This window comes from Buteo buteo, chromosome 19 (genome assembly GCF_964188355.1).
Source record: "Buteo buteo chromosome 19, bButBut1.hap1.1, whole genome shotgun sequence".
NCBI lineage: Eukaryota > Metazoa > Chordata > Aves > Accipitriformes > Accipitridae > Buteo > Buteo buteo.
In genome coordinates, this window is record NC_134189.1 from 10023740 (window position 1) to 10049527 (window position 25788).

Here is a 25788-nt window from a genome sequence, read left to right on the forward strand (position 1 = left end):
AAGGAACTTATGATGAGAGACTGCCTTGGGCTGCAGCAAGGTCTTGTAGCCATTCCCAGCCCTGTCAAGGCGCTGTAGTACCCCAGGTCTATAAACTTGCCTGTTAGGGTTGTGGATCAGAACAAACACAGCACAAAGATGTCAGTGTGCCGAGCAACGGGCACTGACTCTCCTCCCTGCGGTGCCCAGCACAGACCCTCTGCGGGTCATGTCTGTAACAAGGCAGTCGCTCACAGACTTCCAGAACCGTGTAAATTCTCCACAACAGCATCTCCGTTGGCACGTCCCTCTGAGCAGCCTAGCCTCAGCATGCTGCCTATTCCCTGGTTACAAGGAGGTGTTTGAGAGGAGCCTAACTTTGTTATCTTCAGTTCCCATGTACAGAAAGTCTCTTACCGTACATTCAGGGACCGCTGCTCTGGTCTTGCTGTCCTGTCCAGAGGATAGACTCAGGAAGAGGATCCCACTGCTGCCAGAGTAGAAAGCAAGTCCATTTTGGTACTGACAACATAGTTGAGGACTTTTCCTCTACCCTATTGCAAGTCAACTGAGCTCTCTATGGCTACACAGAGTATCTGAACTTTATTCTGCACAGCTCCTTTCAATTCCAGCAGGATACTGTCTGCAAAAAAGCTCAATATGGACTAACCAAGAAACTCTGAATATGTTCCACGCCATATACTTGTTCACAGTTACATTGCATCAACACAGAGACACTGATACAAAGCACAAACCCAGTAAAGTTTGAAGAGAATAAATATTAAAGAATTCTGTTTATCCCCGCTAGTAAAATTTGCTCTGAAATCCTTCCAAGTTTGCACTCCACAGGATATTTATTTAAAAGGGAGGGGAAGGAAAACAATAGACCTAAGTGAAAAATCCATCAAAAAGCATCATTCCTCTGCCAGGTGCAACAGAAAGGAAGATAAGACAGATAATAACACTGCTGGAGCAGAATGCTGTTCAGGTTGATGGATGAGAAGAGCTGACAGCTCACAGAGACTGTGGGGGCAAGCTGTTGGGTATGGTGTCAGAAAAAATAAATCTATACATCCTTGTTTCACCCAAACATGGCTCTATTGCAAATGATACAGTCCATCACTGAGTCTTGTGCTGATTTTTCCAACTTTGAATATGAAGTAGAAACACATTAAAAAAAGCATGTAGGAAGTGCTGCTACACATATGCAGAGAGCTGAGGTACCACATCTGAGAAACTTTGGTTCCTGTTTGTCCCACTGTAACTTTTACAACACTGAGAACCCACCTGTCAACAGAGATGGTATTCAGCGAGCTGGTAGGATATAGCACTTGGCACTCTGTTCAGTGAACATATGAAGTTCACTGGGAATAATGTTAATACATTAAGGGACATGGGGAAATGGAGGCAGTTGTAAGGAACAGTCCATGCATTGGGACTACTGAGGAATCTACTGAGAGGAAAGGGAAAATAATTTGTGGTGCTGCAAGTGAATAAACAAACAATTCTAGCGTTGAAAGTGTTGAACTTCAGGTTTTAGTTTTTGGGTTTTTTTAATTATCACAAGAAATGCAACATTTTCTGGTAGCTGTGGGATCCTTTCTTTAACCAGGCCAGTAGCTGGATAAAATGAGCAAGTTCTTAGATACACAAACTCTTAAGCAAATCTTAGATTTTCTCCTTAGATTAGCATGACTGTGACAACATTGAATGTCATAGTTGTCAGAGAGCACTTTTGACCTGTGTATCATAAAACAGTGAGCAAAAGTAAAAAAAAAAATTGAGTGGTACATCATACAGAGAGAATCTGAGGAACAGAGAGGCATAGCAATTTGTCAAAGGTAATTCAACAGGGCAAGAATGGGAACCAAGTATAATTCATTCTCCAACATTATATCCACCGAACCATCCAGGCACTGTGCGGCTTTCTTCCCCCTTTTAACCTTTCCTTAAGATTTCGGAATTGCCAGTGAAGTTGTATTTGTGGCACCACCTCCATGAACGTTGCATCACCTCTCCTTAGAGGGCAATAACACATCTGCTGAAGTTAAATACACAGGAGGCCTTAAGTACAGGAATTGTACTTCCATTGCCAGGCTTTCCTAAGGCAGTTTGATCTCAAGCAGAGTGGACAAAGCCACTTTGGACTGGTGGTTATGAATGTCTCCATACCCAAACTCCACTTTCAAAGAGGATTTGAAACAGGTACAAGCATTTGAGCTTGGCTAGTCACTTAATAATTAGTGGATGATGGGAAGGTGGGGAACAACGCTGATAAACTCTGTTATTTCTTTGGCTTATTCTGCTTGTTACCTAGTGAGTGCATCTATTGACCCACAGAGCACCACACAGCATAAACTGGGCAAGAGAGAAAATATAGGTAACTTCTCTTACTCTTCTCACAAGCAAAGAGGACTTCTTTTTGGAAGGAATTTCTTAATCATTATGTTACTATAAACTTTAGATTATATACTGGTTTTACATACCTATACCCTTCCTACTGCATAGCTTCAGATTGGACTAAAGCTTGCTTTTGAGTACTCAATGTAGTAGAATTTTCTTTAAGAGGAGTGAGGGAATCAGAAAGAAAATTTTGCTGAGCCTTTCTGTAGCTATCAGACTTGAAAAAAAGCCTCGTTTAAAGGAAATCAGCATCAATGCCAGCATTTTTATACCGCTATGATTTGAAAATAGATTTCTTTTAACACTTTAGTTTCCCTCCTCATGTAAAACTCCATAAACTTTTCTGTTCATCATGAGTGATGTCTTAAAAAAAAATGCATTGATATTAAAATGACTAGTAAATTTTCATAATCACTCTCTGTTCTGCAGTGCAAGACAACTGCAGATAGTTTAAAATGTCCCAGGCGTGGCTCTTATACTCAGTGCTGGACCAGGATAAGGAAGAGGCAGAAGTAGTTTTATCCCTTCTAGAGTTCCATGATCCTAATCTACTGTAAGCCACCTCCAGGCAATTGTGAGCCATGCCCAGCTCGTCAGGGCATGAGCAGCAGTCCCCACAATCATAGAAAGGGATCACTGCAGCTATGCCATTGACAAATTCCCATATGGGATTTTGCTGCATTTATTATGTGCTTCCAAAGACTGCATCTTCCAGGGATTAGTACAGAAAGGTACAACCTTCAACAGTACAGACTATAATTAGGAATGCAACTTCCACAAGCTTTAGGTCACTTTAAAACCCCACTCCCAAATTACCAGGAAACCCAGGAGCTCTGGATTTCAGGCAAGGCAGATGATCTTCTTAAGGTTTATTTGCTCCCCTAGCCTTCAGTGGCACCTAGTGGAAAAGAAGCAACTTGAAAGGAGGAACAGTTTGGAGGGAGAAATGCAACTATGAAATCTTTTTCCAACTCCATCAAACAACCTTCCTTCAAGCCCTCTGAAGGACTATGGATGTGGAGTGGCTATACAGAAAAAAGAAAAAGCTGCTGGTGTGGAGCAGAGCTAGCATATACTGGCAACAGGAGCCTTTTCTCATGATAAAGGGTTGCTCTTCAAAATAAGTTCAAAAGTTAACACATGGAGGTGGAAAAAGAGCTAAATGAAGAGTAATGAAAAAGCCAGCAATGCTGAAAAAACAGGCAGAGTGCAAAAGTGACAGGGAAGGGTGGATGTGACCTGGGGGACAACTGGGATCACTTAACACATCTTATTGGAAGTACATACAAGGCCTTATGCCTTTTTTACCAGTGCAGACACTGAGTCATCTCTATCCATTTACAAGTCATATAATAAAGTCCTTTTTTGGTTTTATTTTTTTTTCCTTCCTTTTCTGACTATGCCCCTGTAACTTATTGATTCAGAGAATATTATACCCTGTTCTGGGAGAACACATGCCTAGCTCCCCGGCAGCTCTGTGCCACATTTCTGTATTATTGGAGGGTCTATTTACAAACGCTCCTTCTTGCTTCATCTACTCCTCAGGGACGGGACCTCGCCTCTGTACTTGTCTTTAAGTTTCCCTGTCCCTCCTCTCTCCCCCTGCCACCCCAGCCATTGGAGTTCCTGATGACCTCATGAACTTGGCACTGCCCGTTTAGAGTTTATTTTTTCAGGTCTTCTACAATTACCTGACTTGGACAAAAGCCCACAGCCTCTTTCTGAGCGGTACTTCTTGAGCTTGTAGCTTGCATGTCTTAGTCACCAGACTGAGAAATCTACCCTGTCAAGCTCACCTAAAAGTTGTCCACACTCTCAGTGCTATGTCACCTGCCGCAGCTGTGTCATAGAGTCACCTTTTCTATTTTCCCTTAAAAGAAATGTGGAGCTTCACTGATGGCAAAGGGAATTAGGCACTCAGCTTCCACGAAACCTCTAAATATCAGTGTAGTTCTGCTGCTGCTTTTGCTAATGGGTAAATTACTCCGTAGCTTCACTGGGGTGTTTGAGGGGAACTCACATGTGTTAACACAAAGTTCTTTAATGAGTGCTCATCTCTCTCCTTGCCAGAATAGCTCTTTTCATGTATCATGCTACGGTATTTCTATACTCCACCCTTCCCATTTTTGTACTTACGCATTCGATTTTCCTTGATACTGTCATCTCCAAATAGCTGAAAAATGCCAAGCAAAACAGTTCACCAGTGGGTTCTTTCTCCCTTCCTACTTCAGCTGCACAGACACTGGATTTTTTCTTTTGAAAGAAGAACATACTGCTCACTTCTGCACTCACAGATCTTTGGCAGAGTTTTCAAGCAAACAACTCACTGAATGGTAAAATATTGGACAGGCTTTAAAAAAGCCCTATTTCCGTCTGTCCTGTGGTTTTAATCTTTTCTTATGTATTTGGTTTGATTCACCTCCAAATTCCAAGTGTGATGGCTTGAGCATGTGGTAGCTTTGCTGGGTAGGTGGTTAGTTTGTTTGTTCTACAAATCGTGTCCTTTCGTACAATTGGGTATGTATCCGCCCAATGGTACTGACGCCAAAGGACAACAAAAATCCAGACAGGCAACGTATCAATAGTTGCAAGTCCATCCTATGGAGGTACTGCATTCCCAGCAGCACAGGTTAGCCCTGTCTGAGTACAGCTTGTCCTTATGATGCCAAATATAACATTGCTAGAGTCTGCTTTTAGCATTAATGCTATGGTATCGCTCGCATTAACTGCTCCAGTTGTAACCCACAGTATAATAAAGGAGGGATTGTTAAGAGCGCCTCAATTGCTAGAAAATTACACTACCACAAAACCAATGGAAATAGTGAATATTGCCCACTGTTTATTAGACAAGTCCAAACATCAGCTTGTTAGGGTGGGCTAATGTTTCTAAACGTTAGTGCTTAATAGTAGGTTCCTGTCCTGATATTTAAGAAGTTAAATGTAAGCCTTCACGTACATGTTTGAGTAAGTGTTCAGAAGCTGATGTCAGACATTCTGGTTTGAGAAATCAAGCTATGCACAGCATCAGCAACAAGCAAGACAAAATATAGTTAACAGGACAGAATATAATTAATAGGAATTGATGAATAAGTCATATGGCTGTCTGTCTTGTTGTGATCATGAAGGTGGGAAAGGATATTGCTGTACTGTGTTCACACTTTCTGACTTTCAGATATCAGAAATAAGACTTAATCATCAAGACTTGTTTTGCTGTATAATTTGGTACTTGCCTGTGTTACATACCTCTAAGTTCTTATATACCACATAAGTATTCTATGTGATATAGGATCTTTTGTGGGCTTTTTAACTGCTCATCTACATACATCTAGCTGATCTAATAATTGCAAATTGTTCTGAGAAATGGATGTTTTGTTCCATTATCTGACACCATCACAGAAAGAGGGTAGTCTCACCCTTTCTTGTTGCTATATTCCCATTCCCTAGCTACCTGGTCCAGTATGATATTCATGCAATTGTTCAGGGAACTGATCCTGGGTGAAGGGAGTGGGGCTGGTTTTGGGGGGGGGTTGTTTGTTTGTTTTTTAAGCTGCATTAATTGTTGATCAAACTCACTGCAGGTGCATGAATGTTTCTGCTGACACAAGAAAGGGGCCAGCACATTAGTGGGAGCAATCCGGGAAGAAGGTGAGAACACCCTCCTTCAGCAGCAGTGGGTTATAAACTGGCTCGAAAGCTATTGTACCACTTTATTTAAAATGACACGTGGAGATGATCTGTAAAAGAGCAGTTATATAAGGCTTTTTGTTTCTTGTTTTATATTGGGCCAATATAAAATAGGTGGCCTATCTGTTAGCCTGAGCAGCTGGCTCTCAGGGAGCCCTGCAGCACCTAGCCCACCCAGTGCCTTCCACCCACCCAGCTGCTTATGTGCAGCTCTCTGATTTATACATAGGTACACTTATATATTTGTGTGTATTCCACATTTATATATACACACAAATATATAAAGATATATAAATATAAGGAAAGAAGGACAATAAGGAAAAACTCCAAAAGGTTCCCAAAAAAGAACACAAACTGGAATATTGTGGAATATCTCCTTAGAGATATTCAAAAGCCACCTGGATGTGGTCCTGGGAAACTGGTTCTAGGCGGCCCTGCTTGAGCAGAGGGGTTGGACAAGATAATCTATGGAGGTCCCTTCCAACTTCAGCCATTCCATTATTCTGTGGCTCTGCAAAGTAATCAACCTCTCCTTTATCACTTAAATCAGAGAAGGTTGCTTTACGAGTGACAAGAAAACACGATTTGTCATCATTGTTAAATACAGAGGACTAAATCTGGGACCCACCAAAGTCAGAACAACTACCATTATTTTATACTGCAGTGGGCTGTGACTGACACCTCTACTGTACTCCAATTCATGTACTGACTTATTCTCTATATTGGATTTTAAATGAAAAAAGCTACATTTCCTGAGACCTCAGATTTCCTAACAAATGGTCCATCTTACACACTGCTTTGAAATGCATCATATTTTCATGTGAATATCAGTCTTTCATATTTTTCTACTGAATGATTTCATTCCTCCAGCACACTCACCATTTTCTCTAGTACTAATACACTCTGCATTTATCTCATCTCTTACTTCCTGTTTCCTTCTGTTAAATGCTAACAGTATAATGAAAGCTGCAAACAGATAGTTTCATATCTGTTGATCTGCTCACCTTTAATTTTAAAATAATGTACTGTAATTTCTTTCCCCTTCCTCAGCTGTGTATTACCTTCTAAAAACTATATTGCTTGTTGACATTATTTTAGAAAACATTTTTATACCCTGATAATATTGCTTGGGGAATTCACAGTGCAGAAAGTACTTGGCGGGGGAAAGGATATGTCTGTTTGCAGTTTCATTTAGTATATTTCTGGGATAGCAGAAGCATTTCATTATTTTTTTTTTAATAACCAACATCTTTTTCGTTCTCTTGCACTCTTGGAGAATCACCAAAGACATGCTTGAACCACCTAGTCTAAATTTACTTCCAGAGTCACTACTTCCAGAATTTCTAACCTTAAATCTGACAGGATATATTTCTTTCTACTCATTGCCACTAAGAAGCAATGTTAAGAAAGCTATATGGGGTCTGCAGAGCCCAGCTCTGCACACAAGCAGTCTAGGAGCTTTTGTTTTGTAAAAGGTGAGACCTTCCCAACGTAAACTCTCCCACAGAGGGGATAATCCTAGTGCTGCCTACAAAATGGGGAAAAGACACTGTCTCCAGCTTTGTACAATGCAAGTCAAAGAAAGAAGCACTTTTAAATCCATGCAGGGACTATTCAGCCTTACTAGCTCCGTCTGCTTATTAATTTAAATGTGCCTGGTTTAATATGCATCTCTTGGGGAACTTTCATTATGTGAGTAGCTGTACAAGCCAGCACAGCAATATCACAGGTGAGAGTGAAAAAACTTTGTAACAGCAGCAGGGTGATAGGTAGAAATCTTGCTTGGTGTCTGCCTATACTCAGCTCAGACTTAGTTACTACTATGAAACCTTCCTTTCATAACGTTTTTTAAAAAAAATCTATAAAGGATAAAATTAGTTGGAAAAATAGAGCTGTTTGGCAGATGAAGGTCCCACCTATCAAAATAATGTACATCTGTCCAGGACTTATAAGCCTAATTCCCCCAAATAGCTGCAGAATAGTTAATTGCTATTTTTAGACTTTGTGAACAACCAAGGGAAAAATAGAAATATACAGCTGGAACACTGCATATGTATTATTAACTAGAAAAGCTGGTTTTCAAAGAACATTTGCAGATGCATTTTACAGATTTTCTTTCCATCATCTGTAATAGCCTCCTTGTTCTTTTCTATCTGCTGAAGAACTCATAATTCTCCAGGAGCCTGATCCTAGCAGGGACTGGTACTCCTCAAGCAGCACGAGTAGCTATTGCTGGTGGGTGATTCTTTCTGGAGCCACTGACAGCCAGGGATGCTAATTTTCTTCCAGGGACTCTCAGCACTTCACAGGATAAGCCCTGAACTGGAGGTTAATAAGAGTCAATGCTGAGCGTTAATGTCTTTTCTTATTAACAACACAGGGGAGTAAAATGAAAGGTATAGCACCACCATGCAGTGAATATAGCATGTGTCTGTATTCATGACTATCTGAAAATAAGTGGCAACTTTGAAATGGAAGTGGTCAAAAAAAGCCCTTAAAAATAGTCCCCAGTAGAGGCACAGTACTTCTCTGCTAAAGTCAGCACCTTGATACTACAGAATAGACATAAAAAGTGAGAAACAAACTGGTATTACCTATTTCCATGGGAATGACAACACACAGATCTTCCCTGCCAGCATCACAGCAGGCGGGGACATGCTGGGAGCACTGGCGATGTCTTCTGCCTAATCTCCTGGTCCTCCAGACCCCTCTTTCCCCCACATCTTGTCCATACTGAATAAATGAGCCACATTTTTGCTTGTGGCAGGTGACATGTGCTAATCAGTTTTCAATACCACATGCTCTGGGCAGACCCAGCTGCTCTCCAGGTCCAGCCAAGAGCCCAGATCAGCAGGGACATGCACGGGGGATGAGGTAGGTCCAAAATCAAGCCAGGAAATCAGTTTGCGAATCGGGGCTTGTGTCAAGAGGGTCCATGGCAAAGCACAGGTATGGCTGAGCTGGAGACCAGCACTATCCCCAACACAGCTCAGGCAGGGACTAAAGAACCAGGGCTGAGCTTACATAGAGCCCCTGGGCCCATGAACAGGGCATGGGGAGAACCCCCAGGTGAGTCTGGTGAGGGCCATTAAGGCTTTTTGTGCCCTCAGGGCCCTGAGAGCCCAGAAAACAGGCGGCTGATGAAGGAAGAGCCTATTAACAAATTATTGTTGTCACCCTTGAAGAAATTCTGTAATAGCATCCAGCTATATTGTTGCCATCTAATCATGAAAAAGGTGCTAATTGTCAGCTGATAATGAAACGGTAACACAAAGTATTGAAGCAAATCTATGAAGTGGCTCAGCAGGCAGCCTCTAATTGTGGTGAAAAATGTAAATTCAATACTCGCATCAAGGGATGCAGTCATGCACACGGCAAAGTAAACAAGTGTTGGGCAGTTATTGACCATTCAGGTACCTAAGGTCATGGGAAATACTAGGATGGAGAGGAAGGGTGCTTGGAGGGCTATGCGCATACATTTGGTGTTAACCTGTACCTGGCCTGCACTCAAATTCACAGGTGATTTTGGAGAGCAATTTAGGATATAATTTGCAAAAGCACTTAATCATCTAGGTAAGCATGAATAAAATTTGCAATGAGGCTTAAACAGCTCCTTAAAAGCTAAGGATATATTTGTATGGCTTCATGTACTGAGGTGAGTTTAAGAACCCACATGCACCTCTTCCAGACTTGGGGTCAGAGAGGCTGTAAAGCAGACATGATGATGTTTATCCTCTTCCTGACATACCTCCCACAGCCTTATTACCTGCTTTACATCATCAGGGCACAGACCATCACTCACTGTATGTATATATATACATACACAGAAATATATATATATATATCTATCTAGAAAGAGAGAAAGGGTGTGAAGCCAGTGTTGTGATTTGGCTGCTGTGGCAATAGAAATTGCAATATTACTGTTGTTTTGATACTTGTTTGTGTGTATAAAAATAATAATAAAAAAATACACATACTGCCATTTAATCTTACAGTGCCTTAGATCTTAGTTATACATATCTGTAGGAAAGGAAGGCAAACCCTCCCATAAAGTGATGGGAGAAAGAGTTTGGAGCAGGACACAGAGGGCAGATTCCTCCTGCTGCAATACAAATTAGGACACCTTGGTTCTCTTGCAACATGGAAAAATAAACAGCTTAGAAGTGATTTTTATTTTTATTTTTTTTTTAACCTGAGCAGAAGAAAAGATTGAGTTTTTCTGCAAACCTACTGCGATCTGAGCCTACCATGGGACCACAGGCATGTTTAAGCCGATCTGTAAACCACCCCTGGCAGCTGACCAGCCATGCTCCAACCTGACATACTCTAACAAGAATAAAGTAAAGCTTGTAGCCTCAGCAGGGGACATCTCAAGTTTTGTAGATGCCTGTATTGCAGCATAACAACACGTTGTTATAGATAACTTAAAACAGAGTCTCCACAGAGGGAAATATCATATTAGGCAAATATTTTTGCAGATTGTAGTGACCGTATGTAATAATTGTCACATTTTACCATTTTACTCATCCAGTATTTTTCACGTTACATTTTTGAGTGCGAGTGTTTATTCCTTGAAAACACCCCTCTGCAGTTGAACAGAGGACCTATGGGACTCTCACCAGAGTGTGCACCACAGGTAATGTGATGGCACTTGGCAAGTTTCCCTTCCTTGGCCTGGAAATGTCAGTCTAAGGTGCACCTCAGTGCCTGGGAATAGTCTTGTACTGAAGTCCAGTGCAGGGCACTAGGAGTCTACACATAACCAAATCAATATTCTCCCCAAAAGAACGAAAATGCGGTTATCGTAGGGGTCAGTAAACTTATCTGGAGGACTTAAACCACAGCACACGGATGCATTAACCGTTAAAGCGCCCGAGGCAGAAGGCCTGCAAGCATGATGTTTTACATCTGTATTTCAATCTACTCTGCACCGTACTTAACAAAAAATAGAGGTCCTTTTATGAAAAGTTGAGCACAGCTCTTACCAGTTGATGGGGAATGGACACAGGGCAGGATTTATGTGGCAGAGCTCCTGCCTGTGAATAACGAAAGCCCAAGAGGATTAGTGTTTCAGACTGAGAAATGTGCACAGCAGTAGGTCTCGGCCCTGGATGGAGGAGTCCAGCAATTACTTACTCTTGCTCTGTTTTCTGGACACTACATGTGAGCAAGCAAAGCAGTAAACAAAACAAAGCAAATAAAACAAAATCAGTGGATTGATTCTAATTCTACTGGTGTAGAGAGGTGCTTAATAAAAAAGTAGACATGGAGTAAAATAAATGTACTGCACTATAATACTTCTTTATCATAAATCTAAATGCCAGCTAAATGGTATTGTTATTCTGAATCAAAACAAAGTATATTTATCTAAAACACACCAGGGCAGACAGCTCCATATGTATTTGTGGTTGAGAAGCATACTTCCAGTCCCCAATTTAAATGGAATCTGAACCATTTCATATATTCTTTATATTGCCATCAGCCTGGGTTTCTAGAGGTATTTCTGGTGAGCATTAGTTTTCAGACACAGACATACATATGATTTATTTATATGGGACTGAATCAGAAATCTTTACTCCAAAACTAGAAAACAAACCCTGGTCTCTACAGAAATTTTGTTTTCAGAATAATTACAAGGTTTCAAGAATCAGTTCACTTAAATGTCTAATTTGTATTAGACAAATCTGGCTTTGTATAATATTGAGAGAATCATATGTTTGGAAGTAAAATTACTCTTCATGGTAAAGAGATATCAAACCACCATTTCCATTTTCTAAAGAATCATTTATCTATTTATTACACTGTTACGACCACACAACTTACCACATCTGGATCTTAGAAGATTTCACTGTACAGGCCAAAAAGTCAGAGTGAAGGCAAATTTTTTAGAAGATTGCATAATTAAAGACACATAAAAATGTATCTACTTCTAAGAGGAGGACAGTCAGTTCAGTCTCAGACATGGGGCACAAACTGGTTGCAAGATGGGTTGGAAAGGAATACGGCAGAGCTGCTTTGCTAAAGGAATAGCTCGCTGCTGCCTGAACACACTGCGCCGGGAGGCACCGCGCCTCGGCTCCCTGCTTTCTGCTGGGAACGGCACAGCTCTTAGCCACCCATCTACCACACACGTTCATGTTTGTGTCCTGAACCAGCCATTCCATCCTACCCAGTCCTGGTAAGAAATACAGTTCAGAATTATGCCATATTCCTCTGAAGATTCAGTTTTCTCAGTAGCCCTTGTGTTTGTGATATAGCAGCAATTCTCCTTACTTATCCATTTCTCCTTTTTTTTTTTTGTTTTTCTTCTTCCATTCACATCTATGAGAATGTGCTGCTCTGATTTAGTGACCTGAGTGGAGATATTAGTATAGTAGAAACCAATCATTCAAAACCTCATTAAAATGACTCAGTTCCAAGTGGGTCTGGTAGTCATGAGAAGTATAAAACAAATGAAAAAGAAAATGCTGTTAAAACTGAAGAAATCAAAATCATGCTACTTTCTGGTTTTCCAAAGTTTTGCAAAGATCGTCCAATCTCTAGCTCAGATTTCATCGATTTATAATAACTACCACAGCCAAACCCCAAACTGACAAACTCTCGTGTGTGTCTCCTTCACCACCCTAAGGTAATCCATTTTTAAAACCTTTCCTGTGTTTACCAACCCACTGTCATCAGAAAGGACAATGCTCAGAGCTCACGGAGACCTCTTGCTCCTGCTGTTCGGCAAAGCAGCTACGCTTTTATAAGGCATACCTGTGGCCAGCTCAGGCACGAGTCTTCATTCATTTCTTGGTAAATATTTTAAAGAGTAAGATGAGAGTGCTGATCTCAGATGTGCCTGGAACCAGCGGACCAGCCCTGGGGACCTGCAGTCCCATACGGACGCAGAACAAGAGGGATGTCACCTTTGGAGGGACCAGCTGAGGGCTCGAGATAGATGACTCGATGGGAGTCTGCCTGACAAGAACTATTTCTGAGCATGATCCTGTCTCCTAGTACCATGTTTCAAAAGCTTTGGAATAAAAGTGAGCCCTGGAAATACTGATAATGATCACGATAGGTTTAAATGCCTACGGCTGAAATTCAGGCAGAGCTCATCAAATTTACAGAAAAGTTTTTGAGTTGTGGGTTGTTTGGGTTTTTTTCCTGTTTAGCGTAAATACAACAATTTTGGAGGCCAAACCAATTTTCCTAGCTAGCTTTCTGCTGAGGGTACAAAGATGCTTGTATGCAGCTCTCCACGCTAGATTATGTCCCTGAGCCTGTAGCACAAATGAAGTTATAACTACAACATACACTTACTTCACATTTTACTTAAAATGCCTTATAATTAAATTATTTCTTAAAGTTAATGTAGTCCTAGTGGGAAAGAATAGAAATTACTTATTAATTTTATTAGGAATGGATTAAATATTTACCAAAATGCAGTTCTGACAAAGCTAATTAGAAATGTTATTTAAAAAAACCAGATAGATGCTTATGAAATATTTAATTATCTGGAAGAAAACATTTCAAAATTGCATTTAAAAATCACTTGGATAAAAAAGTAAAGTTTTAAAATCAAAGTAAAACCTCTTGAATTTACCTAATTAACACATTTCTCATGACCCCCAAGACATTTGTAAGCATTTTGCTGTAACATTTTTGGAATGTTGGCTTTCCATAATGCTACAATCCTCATATTTTCTGTAGAAAACTGATTATTTTTTTTGCGTAGCCATCATTTTTGTAACTGATTTTAACTGTAGTTGCTCAGATGAAAGCTAAATTCAGATCACAAAAACACTCTCATGAAGCTACACTACTTTATTTATTAACATGGACAGATCTAACCACGGACTAAAAACATTTACTGAGCCAAAATCAATTTTTTTTTCATGTTTGCCACCTCTCAAATGTCTTTATGAGCATTAATAGCTCCATTTGCAAAGGCAGTTTTCCTTGGGGGGTGAAGTGAATGCAAATGATGCCATCATCCATGTCCTCGATCTTCTCCATATTCTTCCAGCATCATCAGAGCAATGTGATTAGTACTGAAGCTTCTGCATTGCCAAATGGGAGGACATAGTCGGTTTTGGTCTGGAAGCTACATACAAGTCAGTTTATCTTGTATTCTGCCTTGAGAACATTTAACTTTCTATACCCCCCAATGACTGAAAATACTCCTCCTGCTACCAGGTGGAGAAATTATCATTCTGAGGGAATAATGTGTGTACATGGGGGTAGGGGAACAGTGGAGTGTTACTCCCTATTCCCCTGCCAGAGTGATAGCTGTTCATTTAAACCTTTCCTGGTACTTCACACAAAGAGATGAAAATTTAATTCTTCCCGTTCAGTGCATTGTGCAATTGCATAGTCTCTTTTTACTCTGAACATGGTTGCATCAAAGGCAACCTCATCACTGAGCAGTGAGGAAATGCATCAGATCACATAACAATTAGTCACCAAGATGAGAGCGGGATGAGTTTCCAGACTTTGTTGATTAAGGGTCAAACAATCTTGCTCCGCAGTGATATTAGAGCTTCTACTGTGGGATACTCCTGAAGTCTGTTTGATGAGTAAAGAGCTGTCAGAAAATTCCCTGGTGTCAGGAATTACTTTGCCTTCAGGCAATGTAGGTAGGAAGGTATTTTTAATCATGTGGTGTTTCATCTCTGGTCGTTGAAGAACAGTGCTAACTGGCCAGACTCTACTTTATAAAGCTCATGAAGGTGCCGTGGTAGTCAGACATCCCACCACCCTCATGTGCACCCTTTTCTAAATTTCAGCTAACCCCAGGGAAGCGGATAGAGAAGGTTAATATTTATGGAAAACAGTGTAAAAAATAGCCTTGCTACTTCATAGAACAAGAAGGAAAAATATACTTGGTTTGCCCATTTGAAATATGCCCTAACAACCATTTCCTAGGGAGGTCTTTTGAAGATGACACTTGAAATTCAACAGGACTGCTTCCCTTTTTCTTCCTTTGCTCTCTCCTGCATATGGCAGTGATACACATCTTACAGCTCCCAGGAAATTTCTCCCACATTTAGTTAGAGGCTTTGAAAAATCTCTCTGTGCACAGATACAATCAAAACTTGTTAAGAGCTCAGAGAGTCTATCTGCAGGGAAATGTTCCTACCTGGCTCTGCAGGGACAGAGCAGGACTTTCTCTTCAGCATCTTCTTTTTCTTTCACAAGGGAGAAGGGAGCTCTGCGACAGAGCCTCTGCAGCACTCAGGGCAGTTTTGAACCGTGGTCCTGTCCTCACTCCCCTTACTTCGCCTTCTTTCTCCATCACGAGTGCAGAAATACAGCAAAGTTAAGAAGGCAGAATGAAATTTGGAGATGAAAGGAAAGAAGATAACAGTGAAGGAAAGTGCTAGAATACTTGTACTGGTTTTGGCTGGGATAGAGTTAATTTTCTTCCTAATAGCTGGTATAGTGCTGTGTTTTGGATTTAGGATGAGAATAATGTTGTTGATAACACACTGATGCTTTAGTTGTTGCTGAGCAGTGCCTACACTAAGTCACTTTTCAGCTTCTCATGGTGCCCTGCCAGTGAGGAGGCTGGGGGTGCACAAGAATTTGGGAGGGGACACAGCCAGGACAGCTGACCCAAACTGGCCAAAGGGATGTTCCAGACCATAGGATGTCATGCTCAGCATATAAAGCTGGGAGGAGTTGGCTGGGGGGGCCCCAGATCACTTGTGCTTCAGGACTGGCTGGGCATCAGTCAGCAGGTGGTGAGTAATTGCATTGTGCATCACTTGCTTTGTATATTCTCTTAACATTATTATTATTTTCCCTTCCTTTTCTGTCTTATTAAACTGTCTTTATCTCAACCTAGGCATTTTACCCTTTTTCCAATTCTCTCCCCCCATCCCACTGGGTGGGAGTGAGCAAAGGGCTGCGTCGTGTTTAGCTGCCTGTTGGGTTAAACCACAACAAGGGTGTTTCTCAAACTTTCTGAAAGCATGGGTGCGCTTGATCTCATCTGTCTGTGTATGACCTCCAGTGGGCCCAGACACCTGGTACAATATTTTAAGCGTAGGTGATTCTTAAGCTCTTGTAAACACTTTGCAACCTGTCCTGGAACCTGTGCTAACAATGGCAAGGATCTTCACTAATGAGTTTATTAGCTTTTAGTCATACAGGTACATAAATGCACAAAAATAGCAGTGATGAGACTAAAATGAATATAAATAAATAAATAAAATCTCAGGCATGGAGGAATCAAGCTGCTTGCCTGGAGGGCTGAAGAATGCAGCTCATGCAGCCCCAGCCTAGTAAATCCAGGAGTGCAAAGTGAATTAATTATAGCAAGGGTTCCCTAGCCATGTTTTTGTCTCTAAAGTACAAGCTCAATGCCTGATCCTGGTCTGGCAGAGTAAAACAAATTTTAATTTCGCCCATATTCATACAGTAAGATGACTTCTGATACAGTGCATTTGGCTTTAAAACAAGCATGCTGCAGTCCTCCCTTCAACACATCTGGAAATCTCCTGGCAGCCTTGTATAAAACGTGACCTCTTTGTACCACAGTGGCCGCCTTTCTTTTCCTGAAAGATCAAAAGTTTCTGAGCTGAGAAACATTATAATTTACATATTTGTCCTTGGTCTGTGAACTGCAACTGTGTTTTGCTCAGTAATAAGAAATAGAGGAGCCAGGACCAATAGGTAGATCTCACCCTTTACCTCATGGTAGGGCATGCACAAGGAACTGAAAGATTTGGACTTGAATTTTTGTGCCAGTTCAAAACTATGTATGCAAATTCTTGAACTTCTTCATTAAAATTGTAAAACTACTTGATTTTTCAGCTGACAAACTCAGAACTGTGGTTTCACAACCAATAAAATAACAGAAGTAATGAAATAGAAAGATGCTAATTGCATGCCATACAAGTGGCTGTCTCCAGATGCATTCTACATCAATGCCTCTTTCCTCTATTTAAAAACATACATATTTAGCTCTTTTTGCTAGGCAAATAAGAATAAAATTAAAAGCAAGTTTTATTGCTTATCTGAAAATAAATATTAAATCTAGATATCAGCTTTCCTGGATGTAAATATTTTTTTAATCTCAAGGGGCTCTTAAACGAAAGGATGTTTAAGCAAGAATCAGTGGAAGCGAAAGGATCATTGATCAGCTGAGCTTCCCACTGTGAGCAAAATATCCCCCTTACTCCTTTAAGGCATAATAGGTAGGATGGGACTGGTACCTGGCATCTACACAGCACCCAGCCTTTCTCAACCACCCTTCTCGTTTGAGGCAGTGAGTTTTTACTGGCATGCAAGCACATCCATACATACAGCACTAAGTACTCTGCTGAGTTGTTTATAATAGGAGCCACATACACTTCCCTGAGCACGTGCTTGTCCATCACAGGCTGCGTGCAGAAAAGGCAAAGCTCTTGGCCCCATGCGCCTGAGAAGGTGGATTCAGTCACCTCCAGGACAGGGAGAGACAAGACCCTGCCTGGTCATAGTGTCCTTCTCACCGGACGGCGAGGGGACACGCGGAGAACCAGCGGACACAGCCAGACTGGTGTCACGTGAAGCACGCTGCTGCTCTGCTCTTCAGTTGTGCTAAAGCAGCAGCAAGGGGCTAACTGTCTTCTCATTCACATGGGGTGCTGTGAAGGTCTCCGAAGAGAGAGTGATGAAAGTAGGGATATAAATTAAACATCTGCTGTACCTGGTGACTGCATGGATTGCATGACTGTGCAGCTCAGCGCGTGTGACTACGCATGAAATCAATCACTAGCCAGACACTGCAAGAGATGTTAGCCCTTCCTGGACCCCAGGTCAATGGAGATCAATAGTCTTTACAATACAGATTTACCAATCTTTTCATGTGCTTAGTTGCTGAGATGAGCCAGGCCTTCCCATCCATATTGTTAAGCAGAGTTGCCCAGCTGAGCTGAGCGATTCTTGTCATGAGAGAAGCATTTTTGCTCTCCAACCTTGATCCTAGTGTCAATACCCCCATGGCATTTGTAAGTCTAGCAACATAGCACTATGTCAAAATTCAAAGTTTCATTTTATTTCTACATTAGGAAAAAAAAGAGAGAAAATTAATTTTACTGAATTTGTTCAACACTTTTCAGGTGTTGATGAGATCATGAAAAAGGTGTCTGTATGAAATCAGGACAGTGAACTTTAAGCGAAAAAGAAAAGGAAACTTTGTAACTTCCCACCCTGTGTTTTACAGTCAATTCCAGTTACTAAAATTAAAAACTAGACTATTGGTTTTGGCACTTTGTTTTTCCCTCTCCTCATAACTCTTCAATTTTGGTGAGCAGAACTACATTGTATTTTAAGAACAGGCTCAAAGCCAAAGTCCCTGACTTTCCATATAGCTGAAACGCTTCTGGAGCTGGCTGCAGGTGACCTGATGGGAACATCTGTGGGATGTCCTGGGGGACTCCTGTGCATCAGGGAACACCTACCTACCTGTGACTCAGAGGTGCCATATAGCTGTAAGTGAAACGCAGACCTTCTGGTTCTAGAAATAAAGTATTAGAATAGGGCCTGATCCATAATGCATTGGTACCTGCTGTTGTCTGTGCACTGATTGCGGTGGATGATGACTCAGGAAAAAGGAAAAAAGAAAAAAAGAAACTTTTACTTTATACATGCCATGCCATCAATATTTTAAAAGGACTGGATAAATTGTTCAGATGCATGCTCCTGGGCTGAGTCAGGCTTATAGGTCACTTTTTATAATTAAATCCTCTATTCTAAATGCACAGCAAAGCACTTCACTTGCTGAGGAGGGAAGTCAGGTGTCTGTAGCTCACTCTCATAATTGCAGCATTTAATCCTTGGTGTATATCTTGCACTATTATTTAAGAGTCTGTTTTTCTTTTGCCACTGTGATCTCCCAATTCCAAACAAACTGGAGTTGGGATTGTGACCCCACAGCATGACTTCCTCACATTACTTACCAGAAACCTGCTTGATCAGTGTAGAAATTCAGACTAACCAGCTAAGAAGGGTGCAGTCTCCAATACAAAGGATCAGAGGAAGGCCAGGACAGAAAGGGCTCTAAACCAGCCCAAGGCTGACAGGAATTCTTCAGGATGGAGTCTGGGAATAAAAAAAGACAGCTGCATGGCTGCCCTTACAGATGCACAGCAAGCAATTTCCATCCAACATCCCTTCTACCTTCTTTTCTTGCAGTCCAAGTTTCTTATTTCTTCACACCTGAGGTAAGTTTGCTTGCCAATGCTCACACCACAGAGGTCATTTGCAGAAGATTAACAGTCTGTGATGAGAGAGCAGGAATTAATTGAAATGTTATCATTGAGCATCTCGGTCCATTCTTCCCTGGATTTAAATCAGTGCACTGCAGCCTGGTTATTGAAATACAGATTATCAAAAGGCTGCTCCCTTTGTGTATATGCATCACTGATTCACATTGTAGAAATACAAAGCAGCTGCCGTTGCAACCGCTGTCTGAACTGCTAAAGTCTTCCGGACAAGGCGAAACCAGAAATTAAGTGATGGACATTTATCAGGCAAGGGACTTGTTACCAAGGCAAAACAGGTTTCCAATTAGTCTAATAACCTGGAAAGGAATCTTTCTCTGAATACTCTCAGAGGTTGATTTTTTTCATGTTCCTGACACACTTTTCATGCCTTTGCTGATAACCTACAGGTATTTCATGAATCATTTCTATGTGCTGGTAGTGTGACAGCCAAATGGATGTCCTTGGAACTTTTCCTAGGAAACCTCTTGTAGAGATGGAAAAATGCAACAACCAAGCTAGAGGCAAACACATACAGCACCCCGACATTAGTTATGGAAACAGGGAACTTTCACATTTAAACAATATACACATTAAGCCAAATCAATAATACTAAATTTCAGAGTTACAGGAGAGAGGAGAGGACAAACGGCTTCAATACTCCCTCTCCCTCAAAAAATAAAACAAGCAAACACTCCCATAGTTGTTGCTTAAACAAACTAGCCACCAAAATTTGTCTCCTGGCCTAGACTTTGAATACCAGGAAAAACTAATTAGAGGTTTCAGTTCTATGTAATCGTGAAAGCACTTTAAGAAATAAAGATCTGTGGGCCTTGAATTCTGGAATGTACTGGAGAGACAGAGTGAAATCTACCTAACAGCAGCTCTGAAGTTTTTAATTCCTCTTGTGAAAATAATATGCTTAACATATATATATATATATTGGAGAAGGTGAGCTTGTGGGAATTTCCCACATTCCCCCAGCTAGAACATCAGCTGTCCCCCCAATCCATAAAATGGGGACAAAGTTATTATATTGCACAAGGGACAGTTAAAGGGAGGTAATCTCTGCAAGAGCCTGTATTAGTCCAATTCTGCTATTTTATCCATGAAAAGCACCTCCTTATGCCAACTAGAAAGCTGTCATATGAGACACAGCAGGCAACCCTTTGCCCAGAAACAGCTTTTGTCTATGCACGCATGGGTCCTTTATGTTCTGTAGCAGAAAAGGCCACACATTAGGTTTATTTCTAAGGACCAGCTTCTACATAGTGCTGGTAAGCAGGTCGAGTAAGCAATTGTTGCATGTACTTCCTAGAAGTTCTGAAAAGAAATGTGGTTACTTTCTCAGAAGAGGTGACCACTAAAGGAGCTCCCCTAAAGGCTCAAAAACTTAATCCCTGGTCAACCTGCGTAGTTTGCATTTCTAAACCCTTGGGACATAGACTGCAATGAGAGATGTGGAAAGGACTCCCACCAACACTGGGTACAAAAGCCCTTTAAAATACTTTTGGAAACTCTTGGTGTCATCCCTGGCAGAGAAAACTTGCCAATGGAGACAGTGACCTGATGTTTCAGCTCTGGACAGGAGACACCAAAAGAGGTGTTTTAAGTCTTTTCCATTATGAAACCTGAAAACAGGTACTAAGAGTTAAAAACTCAGTGCAGGGAATTACAGCACTGTTTCTGTGAAAATCCAGCCCAGCCTGCTCCTAAAACATCTGACCCTACACTGCTTAAGAGGTGTTAGAAAACATATGTGAAACAGGAGGAAATTGGAACATCAAGAATAAAGTCAGAAACATGGCACAGATGTATTCACAAATACAGTATTACTTGGCTAGAATTCAAGATTTTATATTCAGTCAGGCTGGCTCTTAAATGACAACTGTAATTCCTTTAGCATGTCAATATTATCTTTATAGAGTTTTCTAGTCAACCTTTCTTCAATTTTTACAACCAGTTATTTATTATAGGGCTTTAAATAGAGCAAGTGACATAAATTTTTAACGGCACAAAGCTGTAGCTGAATATCATCTAATAAATCAATTATTATTTATCGACTTATTATTTTTATTTCCATGCAAAGGTCCCAATCCTGAAACTGCCTCTACAGGTGGATTAAGGCAATTTGAGGCCCTAGACACAGCATAAAACTGGATATGGTCCCACCTGCCTACGGTAGCTTTTCCCTTCTTCCTTTTGTAGTGACCACACTTTACCTGTGAGGCTCCTGAGGAGGGCTGACCACCCTTTTCTTTGAATCAGTTGGCTTTACACCTCTTAACCATCCGTCTCCATCAGTATCACACATTTCAGGCTTTGTGAACTAAACACACAGGGCAGATCTCCAGCACATTCTGAATAGCTACTGCCCAAATCAAGCTCCTTTTAATGACAGGACAGTTATTTTCTGTGACCAGCATCAAGAATTGGCATCAATATTTAAGTTAAGGTAGAACCAGCTGAGATCACAGCCTGAAGTTTCTAGTTATGTATTAAGTCATTGCCTTGAAGAATTTAGAATCAAAAGAACAACATAGATAAAAGCCAGGAGAAAAGAAATATCAGTATTCACTTTTATTAGTATCAATCAAAAATGAAACTTAAGACTGGGCCTAAACTTTGGGCATTTTATTTTTGATAGGTCTCCTTCAAAAGCGATGTCTCTGTGAACTAAGGAACCAGTAGAATAACCACAAGAAGAAAGACATAAAAGCAAGAAGGACTTTACATTTTTTTATCAAGGACGTGCATGATTGTGAAAACTGGATCCAAAACCCTATAAAACTTTCAGATCACCTTATTCAAAATATTTAACTGCACAGACAAGGCTGATGTCAAACATTAACTTCTCAGTTGATGGGTACAAACTTTGGAAATCATTGGACATCTTGGTTACAGGTATAAAGGATTTAGTCCAATTTCTTCCATTAACAGTCTCTACAGTGTTTTATTGTAGATCTTTCAGTCAGCCAGCTGGTATCTTTGCTCTTCACTGAAACCAATGGGAATTTTACTTGCACCAGAAATTTAGGAACCAAACAGAAAGGAAAAGAATTCATTGCCACAGGACTTAGCAAGGACACTTGCTAAGACCCAAGACTGTAGCAAATACTAGACAGCTTAAAGAAATTTTTAAAGAACATTTTATCTAACCTTCATAGACAAGTGGCTTTTTTTTTCTTTTAACACTAAAAACATAGAGATGTTTTCCTGACCATCAGCGTTCAGAATTGTGCTAATGTCTTCAGAAGACATATATACATGGCATCTCACCATTAATTCATGGAGTCATCCTGCTGGTTTATATCTGGTCTTCTCTAACAGTTTCTGTGATTATCTCCAGTGTGTTTGGCAATGCCAGGACATGAAAAAAACACTCCCAGAGTGTTACATCCATATTTGCTCTGTTCCCCTCCTCTTCCCACTAACTCACAAACAAAAAAATGCAAGCAGAACCTAGCTTGTGACATGTGTATAAAAGGTAGGCAGCTATTTCAGGCCATCTAACACACGCTCCCCTTCACAACCTATCACAAATATTCCCACTGAATTATCCATTCAATTTATTCAAGCAAATAAACACCCTCTATTGAAAAGGGAACCACAGTTCAATCTGAATTCAGACCTTTTTTTTTGTTTGTGATTAGTCCTCAAGCTACATTTAACTTGCTTGAATGTACTTTGTGTTTCAATGACGGACTGAAGAATCTCTGTAGATGACTCTTTATGCCTACTTTTCTCATGAGGGCTTTGTTGGGACTCTTTAGCATTCACACTACGGAATGTGTTGATCCATATAAAGGTCAGAACCCCAGTTTTTCCTTTCCATGTCCCAGAGACTTGAGTCCAATTTTTAGTTCCAGGTTTATGGGAATAATGCTTCTTCAGTTCTGCTTCAGAGCTCTCATTCTGTACAGCCCAGATCTTGTGTGCTTAAAATTCACTGTTTTTATGAAGCTGCTAGCCATTCCAGAAATATTTCCGGAAAGCAAAAATAAAAAGGAATAGGCCACTTTTATACCCCTCTTTACAAATCTACATTTCCTGCTCAGGCTTTGGGCACAAGCTCTGAGAAATCAGGGGATTCTATTCCTTTATTCCTCCCCTTAACCTGCAATAGGTAGGAAAAGTTCATTTTTCCCAAGGCATTGGTTAACAAGACACATACCAGCAAAGTGGAACTGTAATTTGCTGCTTCTTTTAAGCCATGAGGAAATGTTAATGCATTTGTAGCCCCATAAAATTAAGGAAATCTGTACACAGTGAGCCCACTTCTATATATAGTTCCCTCACTCATCATCCACAGATGGCAAGTTTGAGATTATGAACATAGTGGCTCAGTGTTTTTACTATGTTTATCTAAAACATGTATTTTTAATCCTATACTACATTCCATGTTTCTTTACAGCTTTCACATTCAGGAAGGAAGGATTTGTTTACACTTGACTAGAGCAAGTATTTCATTTGCCTGCCAATATGGGGCACGCATATCAAGATGGAGCTGAGCGATGTAGAAGCAAAGATCAACAAATAGTGAAATAATGTGCTAAAGCTTGTCAAGTATAAACATTAAGGCACATTTTACATGAACTATGGTTGTGCGATAAAGTCTGTATTGCTCATGAATATCAGAAGGGCCATATATGATGAGATGGCCCTTTTTCTGTTAGATTTATAATGCTGCTCTGTAATGCTGGTAAGCAAAAGAAAATGGCCACTTCTCTCCATGGTGCTTCATGGCTCTGGACTTTTCATTGTGTGCTTCTCTTTTACCAGAATGGTGACTTAGAAAGTGGAGGTCCTCGAAGTTTCAACAGCTGGGGTAGCCCTACAGGTAAATCACAACAGTAAGAACCAGCATTCCTGTGGGCTCTTGACCTTGCTATATCCCTGTTTTCTTTAATTTAGAGCTAAAAATACTACCTTTTCTAGACATCTATACATAAAAAGTGATAAGCCTTACTAAACACCAAATGAAATATTTTCAAATACTAACTGTGGATGGGCAGCATTTCATAAGTGGGGGTACTGATACAACTGTGAATTTATGTCTTTTCTCCCACAACCCACACCTTTTATTGTACTCCCATGTTCCCAAGCCCAGCTTTCTTTTATAACCTGTACTAATCCACTCCCATCTGGGAACTGGGTGTTTAAGGCTTGGCAAGCCAAAGGGCGCACACTGGCTGCCCAGCTGGTTGCTGCCCCTCAGAATGGGTAAGGGGCAGAGTTCTTGCTTTTCTACCAATAGCATTACTACTGCTAGTGTCTCTCCCCTCACTATACAGGGGATAGCTGCTTTGTGGACAGTCAGTTTTCAAATTGAAATACCAACAGTAAGACAATGCATGTAGAGTAACTCTTATAACAAAAAGTTTTACAAATTAATAAAAGATCATTTCATACTTTTCCAAAGTGCAGCCTTTGGAACAAAGCTATAATTCAATAAAGAACATCAACACCTCTAAATAGTCTTAGGACAGGGAAAAAAAGGGATTCTGATTCTGAAGGCAGCACAATCATCAGTAAGACACAAATTTAAATACTGTACTGAAAGGTCTTTTTAAAAAATGTAGTGCAATACAAAGGTATCACAAGGTTAGCTAACACCGGAGCTGGAGAGATGCACAGTCTCAGAGCCTCTCTTAGGATGTTCTTTGTTTTGTAAGGGACTTTATCTTTTACAGACAGTCCAGTTGAAGATGTTGGGAATATCCACATGACCAATCATCAGCACTTTCAGTACAGAAGAATCTAAATTGGAAAAAAATAATCTGTCCTGTTGAGGCCAGTCCTTGTGCATAGTTTACCCCTTTCTCCCCTGCTTCTCCTTCATGGCACTGAAGGGCCTCTCTATACTCATTCACCAAGCCTTCATCTTCTTTGTCCAAGTTGTTTGCCCAAGTTTGCCATTTTCCTTTCAGAAAGTCAGTTTTCATTTGTTTTATTGAAATAAATAGACATGGAGCAGGGGGAGTATCCCAGGATGTGGGGGAATATACAGGTGTGAGAGACTGTAAAGACTATTTGATTATAGATTGTATGATGTGGAATTAAGGGTGAGGGAAATGAGAGGTCCAAAGAAAAAAGCTGGAATTGAACAGTGCCTACCTTTGAAAGCTAGGAGAAGTAGTATACTTCGAGGATGAAAGTGGAAAATTTATTCATTAATTTATGTCTTTGAGAATTTTTATGAAGTAGCTCTTATGAAAGCACCGTGGATCCTCCAGCCATAGAGGAACAGGACCATAGATTGATGTGCTAGCCTGGGCCACACACACTGGAGCAGATTGATTCATTGATCCCTGAAAGGGTATTGAATTGGTAACAGACATTTCTTGGAGATTCCTATCCAAGCACTGATACAGTCCATGGCCGCTTAAGCTGTGAGACTTGATGGATTTGCAGCACAGTGCGAGACAACTTGCAAGCCATCTTACTAACTTCTATGATTCTGTTTTTGTTTTTTTATATACTGCTA